Source organism: Aedes albopictus, chromosome 3 (genome assembly GCF_035046485.1).
Source record: "Aedes albopictus strain Foshan chromosome 3, AalbF5, whole genome shotgun sequence".
NCBI lineage: Eukaryota > Metazoa > Arthropoda > Insecta > Diptera > Culicidae > Aedes > Aedes albopictus.
Genome location: NC_085138.1, coordinates 152019461 through 152033633, shown reverse-complemented (window position 1 = coordinate 152033633; position 14173 = coordinate 152019461). Strand labels below are relative to the sequence as shown.

The window sequence follows — 14173 nt, the reverse complement described above, 5'->3', positions numbered from 1 at the left end:
AATTCAAATAACTCAACGTACATATGTACAGATGGGTAAATTATTGGTCAAATTGGGAAAAAATCCACAGCTCAGGTGAGATTTGAACTCACGACCCTTATTCGCTAGACAAGTGCTTTACCAACTAAGCTACCGAGCCAATTAATGACCCGGCAACTTAGTTGTCATAAGGTTCAATTCCAATCTCATCGATCTATATCATCTCCCCCTAAACCGCAAATATAACCATCTCTGTTGTACATATGTACGAAGAGCGAAAGCGATTTGTTTATTGTTTGAAACTGTTTGCCTATCGTACAGGCAACGCTTCCTCAACCACTTGTAGAGGAAGAACAATGCTACCTGGAAGGCGATCAAACGCGTCGTTCGCATTCTATTTGATACGACGGGTAACTACGTAGAGGTAGATGCTCGAAAACGACTCACTTGAAGTGCAAATTTTCGGTAATACCAATCCGTGTGGTCAAATTATGAAATTCAAATAACTCAACGTACATATGTACAGATGGGTAAATTATTGGTCAAATTGGGAAAAAATCCACAGCTCAGGTGAGATTTGAACTCACGACCCTTATTCGCTAGACAAGTGCTTTACCAACTAAGCTACCGAGCCAATTAATGACCCGGCAACTTAGTTGTCATAAGGTTCAATTCCAATCTCATCGATCTATATCATCTCCCCCTAAACCGCAAATATAACCATCTCTGTTGTACATATGTACGAAGAGCGAAAGCGATTTGTTTATTGTTTGAAACTGTTTGCCTATCGTACAGGCAACGCTTCCTCAACCACTTGTAGAGGAAGAACAATGCTACCTGGAAGGCGATCAAACGCGTCGTTCGCATTCTATTTGATACGACGGGTAACTACGTAGAGGTAGATGCTCGAAAACGACTCACTTGAAGTGCAAATTTTCGGTAATACCAATCCGTGTGGTCAAATTATGAAATTCAAATAACTCAACGTACATATGTACAGATGGGTAAATTATTGGTCAAATTGGGAAAAAATCCACAGCTCAGGTGAGATTTGAACTCACGACCCTTATTCGCTAGACAAGTGCTTTACCAACTAAGCTACCGAGCCAATTAATGACCCGGCAACTTAGTTGTCATAAGGTTCAATTCCAATCTCATCGATCTATATCATCTCCCCCTAAACCGCAAATATAACCATCTCTGTTGTACATATGTACGAAGAGCGAAAGCGATTTGTTTATTGTTTGAAACTGTTTGCCTATCGTACAGGCAACGCTTCCTCAACCACTTGTAGAGGAAGAACAATGCTACCTGGAAGGCGATCAAACGCGTCGTTCGCATTCTATTTAAAAGTTCAAAGGAAATTCAAGCGTAATTCTCGTGGAATCCTTAGAAGGACTCCCCGCGGTATTCATGGAGGAATTTTTGTAGAAATTCTCTAAAAAAAACATTGAATAACTTCCAAAGACAATCCTGGTGTCGGTTTTAGAATTTCCGGGAAAAAAATTCAAAAAATCCTGGTGAACTGCCAAGAAACATTCTTGCAGCACTGCGCTTAAAGTTTCGAGAGTAGTTCTCTGAGTAGTTTCTAAAAAATAAAAAATATCTGCAGAATTCCTGAAACAATTAGCCGAGGAGCTGTTTGGAGAAGCTACCGCAGGAACTTCTCAAGAAATCTTTACTTGAAAAGTCCAAGGAATAATGTCAAAAAGAACCCCTGGACAAATATCCCAAGTTTATCCTGAGAAGTTCTTAGTAAAACCCCTGGTTTAGTTCGATTATTTGCAGTATTCTTGGAGAAGTTTGCAGAGTATTTTTTAGAGGAATTTCCTCCAAAAAATCCTGAAAGAATTTGAAGAGGAATTCCAGAAGCAATTCTTGAAGGTATTTCTTGAGCAATTACTAATTAAATTCTTAGAAGAACTCCTCATGAATCTTCAGAGAAATTTCCGAAAAAAAAAACGGTGAAATTTCTGTAAAAATTCTCAGATGAATTCCTTAAAAATGCCTAGATGAATTATCAGAGAAATACCAGGAGAAAATTAAAATTAAGGTGGATTTTTTATAGGATTTCCTAAAAAATGCCAAAGGATTCTTAAAAATATTCCCAGATGAATTCCTCATAGGCTTCTTAGGAAGAACGAACGTGGAATTCAAAGGAAGAAGCTTCTCTAAGAAAGACTCCTGTTGTGAGACTTCAAGAAATTAATTCCCCGAACAAATCTAATAAAAACTGGAAATTTTCCTCAATTGTAGTTGCCAACTCCTGGAGGAAAGATGAGTTTCCGTAGAAATTCTTTCAGAAATTTTGGGAAACCGGTGATTCGTGGTGACAGAGATTCATGTAGTACAAAATGCAACTGGAATTTCTAGAGAAATTAAAAAAATATTCTAGTTCTAAAAAGTGTTCAATTCTAGAAGATTTCTCCGCAGTATTTATAAAAAAAATCCTAAAAAATTTCACGAAGAAACTCTTAAATGTTTTTCAGAGAAAAGCCTTGTACTTTTTTGAGAAACACCGAGATAAATTTTTGGAAAAAAATCCTGGGGAACTCTCAAGAAATTGTTCGCAGCTAAATTATTGCAGCAATCCACAAAAAGTTCTGAGAGGAGTTCTCTGAATAACTTCTAGAAAAATACCTGTGGTATTCTTGAAGAATTTGTGGAGGAGTTTTTTGGAGAAGTATCTACAGAAACTCATAAAGAATTCTTGGAAAACTACAAAACATAGAGGAATATCCTATGAGGCGGAACGCCTTTTGGAGTTTTGGGCAACCATTTTTGATTTCGTAGGTCAAAAGACCAATCGTCCATCAGGTACATCAATAACGAATCCAGAATAGTTTTCTCACCTGAAACCAAAGTACCTGAGAAACGGTACCGACGATCACCAGCTCTAAAGTGCTATTATTGCGGTGGTGGTGGCGGCGGCGGGCGTTAGCTAACTGACTGCCGCGCCGCTTTTACGTCGACGCATAAGTAATTAATTATATTGTGTGTATAAATAAATATTTACACAAATTTCGCGGTCTAGCAACGCTGTGCGATGCGCTGCGCTGCTGGCTCGGGTTGAGCAGTGTCAGGGTGTCTTCTTGGTCATAAAGCAAAAAGAAAGAAAAAAAAACTGAGGGTACCGTTACAGGTATCAAAGGTAAGAGCTGCGGTACTTTATTGTTATGAGTGGTTTCTAACTGAGCTGTGAGTTTGATCAATCCACCTAAGATATTCTTGTGATGATAGTTTTCCGCAGGCCGCAAGAAGGGTGCCAACATAGTTCAATCCAAATCAACTTTGGTCAGAGGATGAGCTACAGTATAGACAAGGCATCCGCGGTGGTTAGCGAGCACGCTTGCGTCGAATAGGCTTTCAACGCCGCAATACGCGCAGCGTATGGTGATGGTGGGTAACCAAGAGAAATGTGGGCAATGAATCATTTTTATATGTTCGTCAGCTGTCGTGAATTCCGCCGCATGTAAAAGAGTAATGATAATTGCGTAACAGGCGATCGTTGCGTTCAATCAGCACAGTTTTCTTTTATTTTCAAAACAAATGACGATTTGTAGATTGTAGGAGCAATCATAATTTATGCAAGTGTGTGAGCTATATTCGACCCACATAGTTAAACCAGTGAAAAGACTATGACGAGGTGTTCTGGGTTTGATTCTCGGTACGATCCAGGAACTTTCCGAAATGTCAATTATCTTCCTCCTTCTCTGGGCCTAGAGTATGTTAGAATGTCATAGAACACTAAGCTACAGACAAACAGACGCAACACCTAGAAACATTTTCGTGAAAATCGATCAGTTCACACTACTATCACCTGGTGGACATGTTTCACAAAACACTGATTTGTCCAACATCATCAACAGAAGGCGCTAGTGTGAAACGAACGTCCAACCACAGACAAACAGACTTAACACTCTAATAATTTCCATCGTACACTACTTTAACGAGCGATTTAAAAATTGATAGTTGGCCAACTGTCCAACTGTGGCGCTCGCATCGTTTTTGTTCGAGTTTGACGTTTGCTCACTACCGCCACCTAGTTCATGGTTGGTCAAACTCAGTCATTTTAACATTGGGCAAATATATTTTCGTGACTATGATTTGAATCGAAATCTGTTCTAAGTGTTACGTCTGTTTGTCTGTAGTCCAACGAAAAGAAAAACGATGCGCGCTCCTCTAGTTGTGAAAGCCGCAACTAGGAAGACTTAAAATGATCCCCAAAAAACATGATCGTTAGGAATTTTGCCACTGTTACGTCTGTTTGTCTGTGACTAAGCTGTTCAGCTGTATCTCAGTTGAAACGGCACGCCAGAAAAAAAGCAGCATATAACAATTCCGAAACCCAAATGATAGCAATTTCATTTTGGTGTTTTAATTCAATTTGTTATCAATTGCTGCACATCTGCTGGCTCCACCAAACGTGGAGAGTTCATTTATCTTCACATTTATTTGTCTATCTATGGTTATGGCGCTATCACCAGGCGGGTGAGTGCGAACGTGCGCGCCACGAAAGATGCCCACCAAACAATGATGGATGGATGAGACTCAATCGTAATACGAATCTACAACTGGCTGGTCTGGCATTGATGACGACATGAACGGAGACAGACGATTGCACGCGTGTCTCAAAACTCAAAGCTCAGCGGCGGCGAGGAAAATTTGAAAACTATTATTCGATTATCATCAGTCAGTGTTTTCAATTTCTCTCATCGTCAGTCGTCGTCAAACATACATTATTATTGTGTGTAGAGAAAGGAGATGGTTTTCGGCACTGATCGCCATCTGGAAGTTAAGGCGATCATCATGACCATCATGACCGATTGTCATGGATTGGTAGGCTTGAAAATTTCACCTCTGTTTTGGTGTTTGTTTTGGTTGTGTTACACATTTTGACGGCGGAAGTTGAATTGAATCTTTTCCCAAAATAAGTCGTAAGGAGGGACTTTGAAAACAACAGATACAATTCCAGAAGTTCCAGTATATATCCCGATGAAAATACCCAACGTTTCACCAGTGTAATATTATGGCACAAATTTCCCAAATGGAGGAGAACGTGCCTCTGGTGCCGACCTACTGATACACCAGCGTATCGTGGGATAAATTATGGTCGAAATTATGAAAAAGAAATTCACAGCTCAGGTGAGATTTGAACTCACGACCCTTAAACGATAGACAAGTGCTTTTCCAACTAAGCTACCGAGACAATTTAATAATGACTCGGCGATTTAGTTGTTACAAGGAAATTCAAACCCTATCGATCATCTCATATTTATAAACGAATAACGAGGAAAGAACACTGGATAACTGGAAAGTGACCAACGTGTTGTTTAACGGAATAACACTAGTCTAGCGTATAAGCACAGACAAACGGACGTAACACTCTTCAAAACGGCTTGGCACATGAATTAAACGATCATTTTAAACTTGATTGATTTTCGCGATCCTTTCACCAGAAGTGCTAGTGTTCGATCGCTTTGACGTTTGCCAGTGTACACGTTGCTGAATGATGCAAACGAAAATTACAGGTGATTTGTGTAGTAGTGTGCGTGTTAGACAAACGTCAAATCTAAATCTATCATGGCCGACAGTGTCTCGCGCGGTTCTACCAACAAGTGGCAGTGTGCTCATGAAAAAAACACGAGGCAAAAGTTTTTGATGAATTTCCTCTAAGAGTTACGTCTGTTAGTCTGTTGTATAAGGGTCGTTAGTATGAATCTCACCTAGACTGTGGATTTTTTCATACTTTCAATCATAATTTATGTACTTATGTACTGTCATGCAGTTCGATTTCCGCTGCAGTTTGAGGGAACTTTTCGTCAAACGGAACATTATTCGTTGGGCCACGATGTAAATACTCAGATCATGATGATCTTATTGCACTGTTTACACCAAATCTTCTTCTTCTTTTTTTCTGGCCAACTAGCACCGTTTGGCGCCAGTTGTGTTTTACGTCGGCTGGGTCTAGGAGCTAAGCCTTAAATTCCGACGCCCCAGGGAGACAGCCACCACACCTGAGGGCCCTACATATCGAACCCATCAACACATGGGCCGGGACCTACGGCTTTACTTCCTATCCGAGGGAAGGCGTGATCACGGATTTTATGTCTCAGAAAATCCCATCGGCGTCGACGGGAATTGAACCCCGACCGACTGGGGTGAGAGGCAACCACGCTTACCACTACACCACCGACGCCGACTTACACCAAATCGAACTGCATATTATGGAAGTGTGACGGTTGAAAAGTGTGACTACAAGTGCAACCATGCTGATCTGTCTGACAACATTTTAACGTCGAGGAATGTCATATGACATATTTGCACGTGGTGTGTGATTCGTCTGATTCTCTCTCAATTTTGTTTTGGTTTTCATCCATTTCACAACTCTCTGATTCAACTTCAATTCTTTTTTCTCACCAAAGCCGTAGCAGTGTGACCAGTTATGCAGGTTTGTGCGTTTATTCTCGTGAAAAAAGCTTGTGGGATTTATGGAATGATATCGACAACCCTGCCCGAGCACAGAAATAGTATGATGTCTGCAGTACATCAAATATCCATCTTCGAAATCAACTGGCTACAACCAGATGCTACTATCACAGAAAAACAGACGTCACACTCTACTCACTTCTCATCGATGAGTTTTTTACCGATTCAAATATTCGTTTGCTCACTACCGCCATCTAGTGGTGGCTTGTCCAAACATGACATGATTAGCTTCGGGAGATTACGATTTCGTGACGATGATATATAATACAATTTGTTACGTCTGTTTCTCTGTGCTACTACGATTGCTGACTCTCATTCTCATATTGAACAAGTTCGTTGTCTCCCGATTAGCGTTCCAAGGCATATTCACTAGACCATTAGGCGACCCTTAGCGAAATAACAAGTGTCAAAATAGTTCGCTCTTGAAGTTCTAGGTTTGCAAGTCATTGTTCGGACTTCTCCAAGAATTGCTCAGAACTTCATTCCAAAGATTCTTCGAGGCTTTCCCCGCGAATTCTCCAAGGAGTATCTGCGGTGATTTCTACTGGAATTTCTTTTCATCGGGAATACCTTTGGGGAATCTCATGGAATTCTTCAAGGTTTTTTTCTGGGATTTCTTCAAGAATGTTTCTTTAACTTCTCCAGACAGCCTAGCTCTTGAAACACGTTGAGAAGCTTTTTTTTGGAAAACCTCAAGAAGTTCCTTCTGTGATTTCTTCAAAAGTTCCGTTTGGAAATCAATCACATGTTTCTTCGTAAATTTCTACGGGAATTTTCTCAGGAGCTCTGCCTTTTTAAGTCCTGTAAGACATCTAAGATTCCTGTAGGTAATCCTATGGAATTCTTTTAAGCAATATCTAATATATTTTTTCCAGGCGTTCTTTTAAAATTACCCAAGGGGATCTTTCTAAGATTATTCTCAAGATTCCTCCGAACATGTTCATGAGATTTCTAGGTAATCTCGTGCAATTTACGCTATCATTGAAAGTCCTCAAACAGTTTTTTTTTTAATTCGTCTTGATAATTTCTCGGAGTTAATTTAGTATTTAGTTTTCTTTTGAGGTTTAATCGCAAAAGTTCCTCTTGAAACCCAGCAGTTCCTCCGTGGATTCTCCATGAGTTCTTTTTGGATTTCCATTGAATGTTCTACCAGAAATTTCTCCAAAAAAGTTTTATGAGATTTATCCAAGAATTCCTTCACGGATTACTTCAGGAGCTTTTCTGGGATACTTTTTAAAAATTTCATGGGATTTTTTCATGCCATCCATTGGAATTTCTTACAAGCTACTTTTAGGCTTCTCCAAGAAATTTCTTCTAGTAATTTCACCAATATTGTTGCTGGGATTCTTCTATACAATCTCGATTCCGTATGGTTATCCCTTGGAACTCTTTAAAATTTCTCCAAGAGTATCTTTTGAGAATTCTTCAAAAGTTTTTTTTTCTGGGATCAACTAAGATGCCCAGTTCGAAACTCTTCCTGGAGCTTCTAAGGCGATTCCCTCTCAGAAGTTCTTTCAGGAGTTGGTGGAACTCTGAAGGAATTTCTTCTGGAGTTACTTCCGGGATTCATCCCAATGTATCTATTGAAATTCCTCCAGTGTTCAGAAGTTTCTTCGAGTATTCTTCCAAGTTTTTTTTTCAACAATTCTTCCCGATTTTTTTCCTAAGCTTTTTCCAGGACTTCTATCTGGGCCATTTCAGAAGTTTTTCGTTGGGATTACGCCATTTTTTTTTTTTTAGAAATTCCATCAGGAGTTCCTTCTGAGCTTCCACAAAGGGTTTTGGTTTTCCTGAAGAAAGTCCTTCTGGAATGTATCCATGGCTATATTCATGGATTCCTTCAAGAGCTGCTAACCCAGGGGTTGAGGTGGCGACCCCCTTTAAGAATTGTCGAAACATCCGGGGCCCAATGAAATTTTATGGAATTTTTTTTTAATGAAATGAATGAAACCGAGTTTTTTTTTGGGTACAGTGACGTAGCCAGAAACTTACTGTGGGAGGGATTTTCGACGGTCAGTGATACGTTTTTTTCTATTCGACACTCACGTTTCGTAAACAATGATGTCAGTAACAAATTTTGAAAACGACGTATAATCAATGCTACACCATTGATTATACGTCGTTTTCAAAATTTGTTACTGATGTCATGTACATTCAATTTGTCATAATTGAAAAATAGCGGCGCAGCCGAAAATTTTTTTCTTCTGAAGGCGTTTTATACTGAAAATTTGTTCCTAAAGCTTTGGCTTTTGGGGGTGGCGGTTCACAAAATTAAAAATTTGTATAATTTGCACAAAGTAGAATAAAAATTTACCAAGTTTTTGGTAACTTCGCGGCCCCCTTGGACTGGCTTCACGGCCCCCCAGGGGGCCGCGGACCACCGGTTGGGAACCCGTGTGCTAACCGATTTCCTCCAGAATCATTTATAGAGTTTCTTCTGGAAAACTCCAAGGTCTCTTTCTGGGAATCCTAAAGGAGTTCCTTCTGAAAATCCTAAAGGTTTTTTGTGGACCCTTCAGGGCTTCCTTTTGGAAATCTTCCGGAAATTTCAAATTTCAAAAAATACAATTCTTATCCTTCCTTTTGGAGTTCCCACTGCGAGTTTTTCAGGGATTTCAGGAAAAAAATCTTCAAGAAATTCTTTCTCTTGTTCTTCAAGGAATTCTGGGATTCCACAAGAAGTTCCTTCTAAGAATTCTCCTCGAGTTCTAATAGAATTTAGCAAGAAACTTCTGAAAGGATCGTGGAAGATTTCTGGTGAAACTTAAAAAAAATCTCAAAACTGAGACAATTTCAAAATTATCTTCAGTGGTTTCTTCTGGGGATCCTATTAGAGTTCCTCCTCCTCCTCGAGAGTTCTTTGCGTTTTTCAGGAATTACTTCAGACATTCCTCTAGTTGTAACTTCTGATATTTGTTCTAGGATGCTTCAAGAAGGTTTCTCTGAGAATTTCCAAAATATTCCTGTGAAATTCCATCTAGAGTTTCTTTTGGGATATTTTCATGAATTCCTTCTGTGATTCATTCTGGAATTCATAAGGATTTCTCCAGAAGATTTTTTTTTAAATTCCTTCAGCAGTTGAATTTCTCAAAAAGTTACTTTTGGAATCTTAGAAAGATCTACAGGAAGAACAAACGAAGGTTCTACTGAAGAAATTTCAGAATTTAGTTCAGTAATTCCAGAAATACCAAAAGAAAAGCCAGTGAAAGACCAAAACGATCTCCTTGAGAAATAAATTTCTCTTCCGCATTAAACGTGTGGAAGAACTGCGAAAAGATTGTGATATCCCCGAGACAAATCACTCAGATTGAGAAATATCAAAATAAAATTTTCGGGGAAATCATTCAAGAAATATTTGTAGGAATCTCAGAAGGAAATCCTTATTCTCTTATTATTGCTTCTTGAGTTCCATCTGAGATTTTTCAGGAATTTCAGGAAAAAAAACTCCAAAAACTTCTTTTTCATATTCCTCAAGGAATTCTGGGATCCCCTTCTGGGATCCCACAAGTTCCTTCAGTAACTTCTCCTGGAGTTCCAATGGATTCTAGGAAGAAGCCTCTGAATGGATCGTTGAAAATTTCTGGTGAAACTCTACACAAGATTTCTCAAAAGAATTTTCTTGAGAAATTAAGAAAGAAATTTCTGGAAGTATTCCTAACAAAATCTCAGAATGATCTTCAGTGATATCTTCTGGGGATCCTTCGGGAGTTCCTCCTATTGCTCTTTGTGGAGGTTTTCTGGAATTACTTCTGATAATCCGCCAGTTGCAGCTCCAGATATTTATTCTAAGATAGTTTAGGAAGATTTCTTTGAGAATTTCCAAAACATTCCTGTCAAATGTGATATTTTCAGGAATTCCTGCTGTGATTCTGGGATTCATAAATTAATGTTGGAATGTTTCAACAAGTTCCATTGGAGATTTCTCCGGAAGATCTTACTGAAATTCCTTCAGTGGTGACTTTTCTCAAGAAGTAATTTTGATAATCTGAGAAGGATCTACAGAAATAGAAAGATCTACAAAAAGAACACACGAAGGTCTGCTGGAGGATTTCCAGAATATAGTTCAAAAATTCCAAAAATCCAGTAGAAGGCTTAAATGATCTCCTTGAGTTTCTCTTTCACGTTTTACGTGTGAAAGAATTGTGATATCCCAGAGACGACTCATTGAGAAATATCAAAATAAAACTTTTGGAGAGATCCTTGAAGACATATTTTTAGAAATCTCAGAAGGAAATCTTGAAAAAAAAATCAGCAACAAGATCAGGAAAAATGTCGAAAGATACTACTGGAATAATTTCAGACAGATCTGCAAAGATAAAAGAATCGCCTTGGATAAACTTCTTGAGGGATCCCAGAAAAAAATCTTTGGGCGAGATACTAAGATCACAAAAGAAATATCTGGAATTCTTAAGAATAGTGCCAGAAACAATTTTAGGAAGTATACTGAAAGAAAGTCCAGTTGAAATCCCAAACAGAGCTCCTTTGGGAAAACTTCAGACAGATCGTCTGCAGAAGAAACGCCAGGAGGCATACTAGAAGACAATTCAGGAGAAATTCCTGAAAGAAATCCTTGAAGTATCTCAGAAGGATCCTCTGTAGGACTCCCAGGAGAGATATTTGTAGAAATTGCACAAGGCAGTTTAGGAATAATCAGAGAAGGAACCGCAGGTTTTCTATTAGAAGAAATTCTAGGATATAACCAGGATTATTGGAGAAATTTAGAAATTTACAATAAATCACCAATGGAATTTTCAAAGATATTGCTGAGATAGTTAAAGGAATTCCCGTAGAATTTGTCTGATAACTTTCTAAAGCAATTGCTGAGAGAATTTCCATAATACATTCCAGTGATATTTTCGAAAATAAATAAACTTCCAAAATATTTGCCGAAGGAGTTTCCAAAGGAATTACTTTAAAAAAAATAAAAAAACAACGAAGTAGTTGTCAAAATAAATTGCCCAAGAAAATCTTATTAAAAATATAATCATATAGAAATTGTTGGAGTAAATGTAATAACAATTGCTGGAAGAATTTTCAAAGCAATTGAAATTCTACAGCCAATAGTTATTACACAAAATTTCACAGAGTGACAAACATGAAATTTACTGTGTGTTGACTGATGGACCAAAACCAATAAATGAAACCTATGAGCGTAAATTGTTATTCCTTTGAGGATAACTGGGTGCTTTTATATTTTGCGTTGTAAGTGTGAATTCGTGATGTTATATTTTAATGTGCATTTGTAGTGTTCTATGTATGTTTCGTCAGGAAAAAATAGAGCACTTGTAGGGTTCTGATAACATAACAGCTGTTCGTATTGTGTCGCCCAACGTGAAGCTCGATACATTTGTAGTGTTCTGCAAAACTTTTTCTGCTGCATCTCCAAAGGCAGATACGAAATTTCCATATAAATTTTGAAATTCATTTCTGCAGAAGTTCCAGAAGCCATTAAAGAAGTTTTTCGTAAAAGTTTTGAATAAAAATATTTCCAAAGGAATTGCCTGAAAAATTCTCAAAAGAACTGTCGCAGATTCTTTTTTAAACTTTTTTAAGGTAGAAATTCCCTTTTAAACTATTTACCACAACAATTGCAGAATATATTTTCGACACACGAAAGTTTCCAAAAAAAATAACTTGAGTATTTTTTTATTTTTTTATTTTCACTGATAACTTGTTTAGACTACTAGGGTTAAATCACTTATTTCAGTCCACAAAAAAGTGGCCTTTAACCCTTGCAAGCAGGCAAACCTCCAAACAAGATCTTCTTCGCGACTGGTCGTTTTGCAGCTGATGATCTGCCATTTACCAGTGCCAACCGACCGTCGCGTCGTAGCGCAGTCCCCCTGTTTCGTGGACCGTGGCAAGTGCCAATTAACAGTTTTCGTCTGATCTCATTTCGTTTGATTCGCACGTACATACAAGGTATGTAGCTACAAGTAGCCGAAATGAAAAAATCACCACAATCGTGGTGATAGAGCCGGGGTGCCAGAAAGTCTACATGGAAAAATTGGCTAAATTCACAAGAACTTTGACAAGACTATGAAATATTCGATTTGTATGGGAAGTTCACCACACTGTTCGAAAAACAGTGTTGTCATGTCTGGTAAAGATTTCCCTTATCTGCCTCGATGGCAACCCTGCGCAAAAGTCATCAGCAGAGTCCATGATCAAAATTTTCTTCGGCCACCTCCATGCAAGACCAAAAACCCAAACTACGCGATAGAGTCGTTAGCAGCAATGGCCATTATTGTTGTTGTCTTTGTTGTTTTTATTTTGATTTTTCACTACTCTTCAGCCTGATCAAGTGTCTAGCTCTAGCTCGTCTGATCGTTCGTGCGTTCGTCGGCGGGCACCGGCCAAGCGCGATCTCCCCTTTGTTTCGTTCGAGGAGGAAGCGAGCCAACGCGAAAACCATAAATTACACAACACGCGCGTTCGTTTTTCCTTTTGCGCTAGCTCAATTTTGTGTGATAATTTGGATTTCCCTCGACGCAGCGATCGGCAGAAGTCAAGACTTTCAACACCGGTTCACTTTTTTTGGAAATTGGGCAGTCGAAAACAGCCCCGAGTGAATTATGATTGTGTAAAATTTATGACTTGCGATCGGACGAAGATGGAACGAGGCCCTAACGAGGATCGGATCGGATCGGACAGACATGTCATGGTCACGAAGCGTGTGACGCGGGGGAAAAATCTAGGTCCCTTGGCACGTAGCCGATCCAAACAATCCTAGGCCTTTGTTCAAAAATCGTGAAAAACGCGATCACCGCCTAGTCAGCCAATCCAAGCCGAAGCGAAGGCGAGGCGAATTTCCCTAATGTGTAAACAGTCAGTGTTATTTTACGATCGTTCTAAAATACACAAACGAACGATCGTGCGAAACGAATGCGGCGAGAATACGCCAGCCAGCCAACCAGAGCTGTCAGATGTGGGGTATTCGTATTAAAATGATCGAGAGCGTTCGGGCATCCGTGTCGTACATGCTCACCGTTTGGCGATCGCACAATTTCTCAAACACATGAACATGGGGATGCTCCTGCGACGGGATCCGAAATGCAAATCACGGTTTCTAGGGGATAGCGATTCATATTGCACCAAGAGCCTTGACTTTCCGGAAAGTTCTACTAAGGATCTCTAGATTGAGTTTAAATAAGGGCGAAAGTAACATGAGAGAGTTCTCTTCATCGACTTTCTCTTCTTCAAATTAAAGTGACAAGATGCAAGTATGATTGAACTTTTTGGCCATGAATCGCTAGGTTGCGATGCAATCTAGCGTCTAAATGTAAAAAAGTTCGATTGAATTTGCATCTTGTCACTGTAATTTCCAGAAGAGAGAGTCGATGAAGAGAACTCTCTCATGTTACTTTCGCCCTTATTTAAACTCAATCTAGATTCTTTCCGTCAAATCAGTTTCTGACCGATCGTACTTGAAGTTCGCCAAAATCGAATCTTCTCCGAAGACGATCATGTTTTCACTCTCTCCCCTTTCGAACCTTAACCACTGCACACCACTCGACTTCGACTCGGTTTCTCGTTTCGTTTTCACTTGATTTTCTCGCGAAGCTCTCGGCCAATTCGGCTGTGTGGGCCACCGCACCAAAAAAAAATGTACCGTTCACAGCTGTGATCCGCGATCGAGCGCGAGGAAAAATATGTTTTTGGAAAATTTTCCACCTCTAAAAATAACACACATTCTCGAATTTTG

The 14173-nt window shown here is 39.2% G+C and overlaps 1 protein-coding gene across 30 annotated transcripts in view; it reads right to left on the bottom strand.

Moving 5' to 3' along the window:
- Window positions 1–14173, bottom strand: part of LOC109431900 (tropomyosin-2) — a 164621-nt gene that overhangs the window by 111250 nt on the left and 39198 nt on the right. The gene's annotated exons all lie outside the window — the stretch shown is intronic.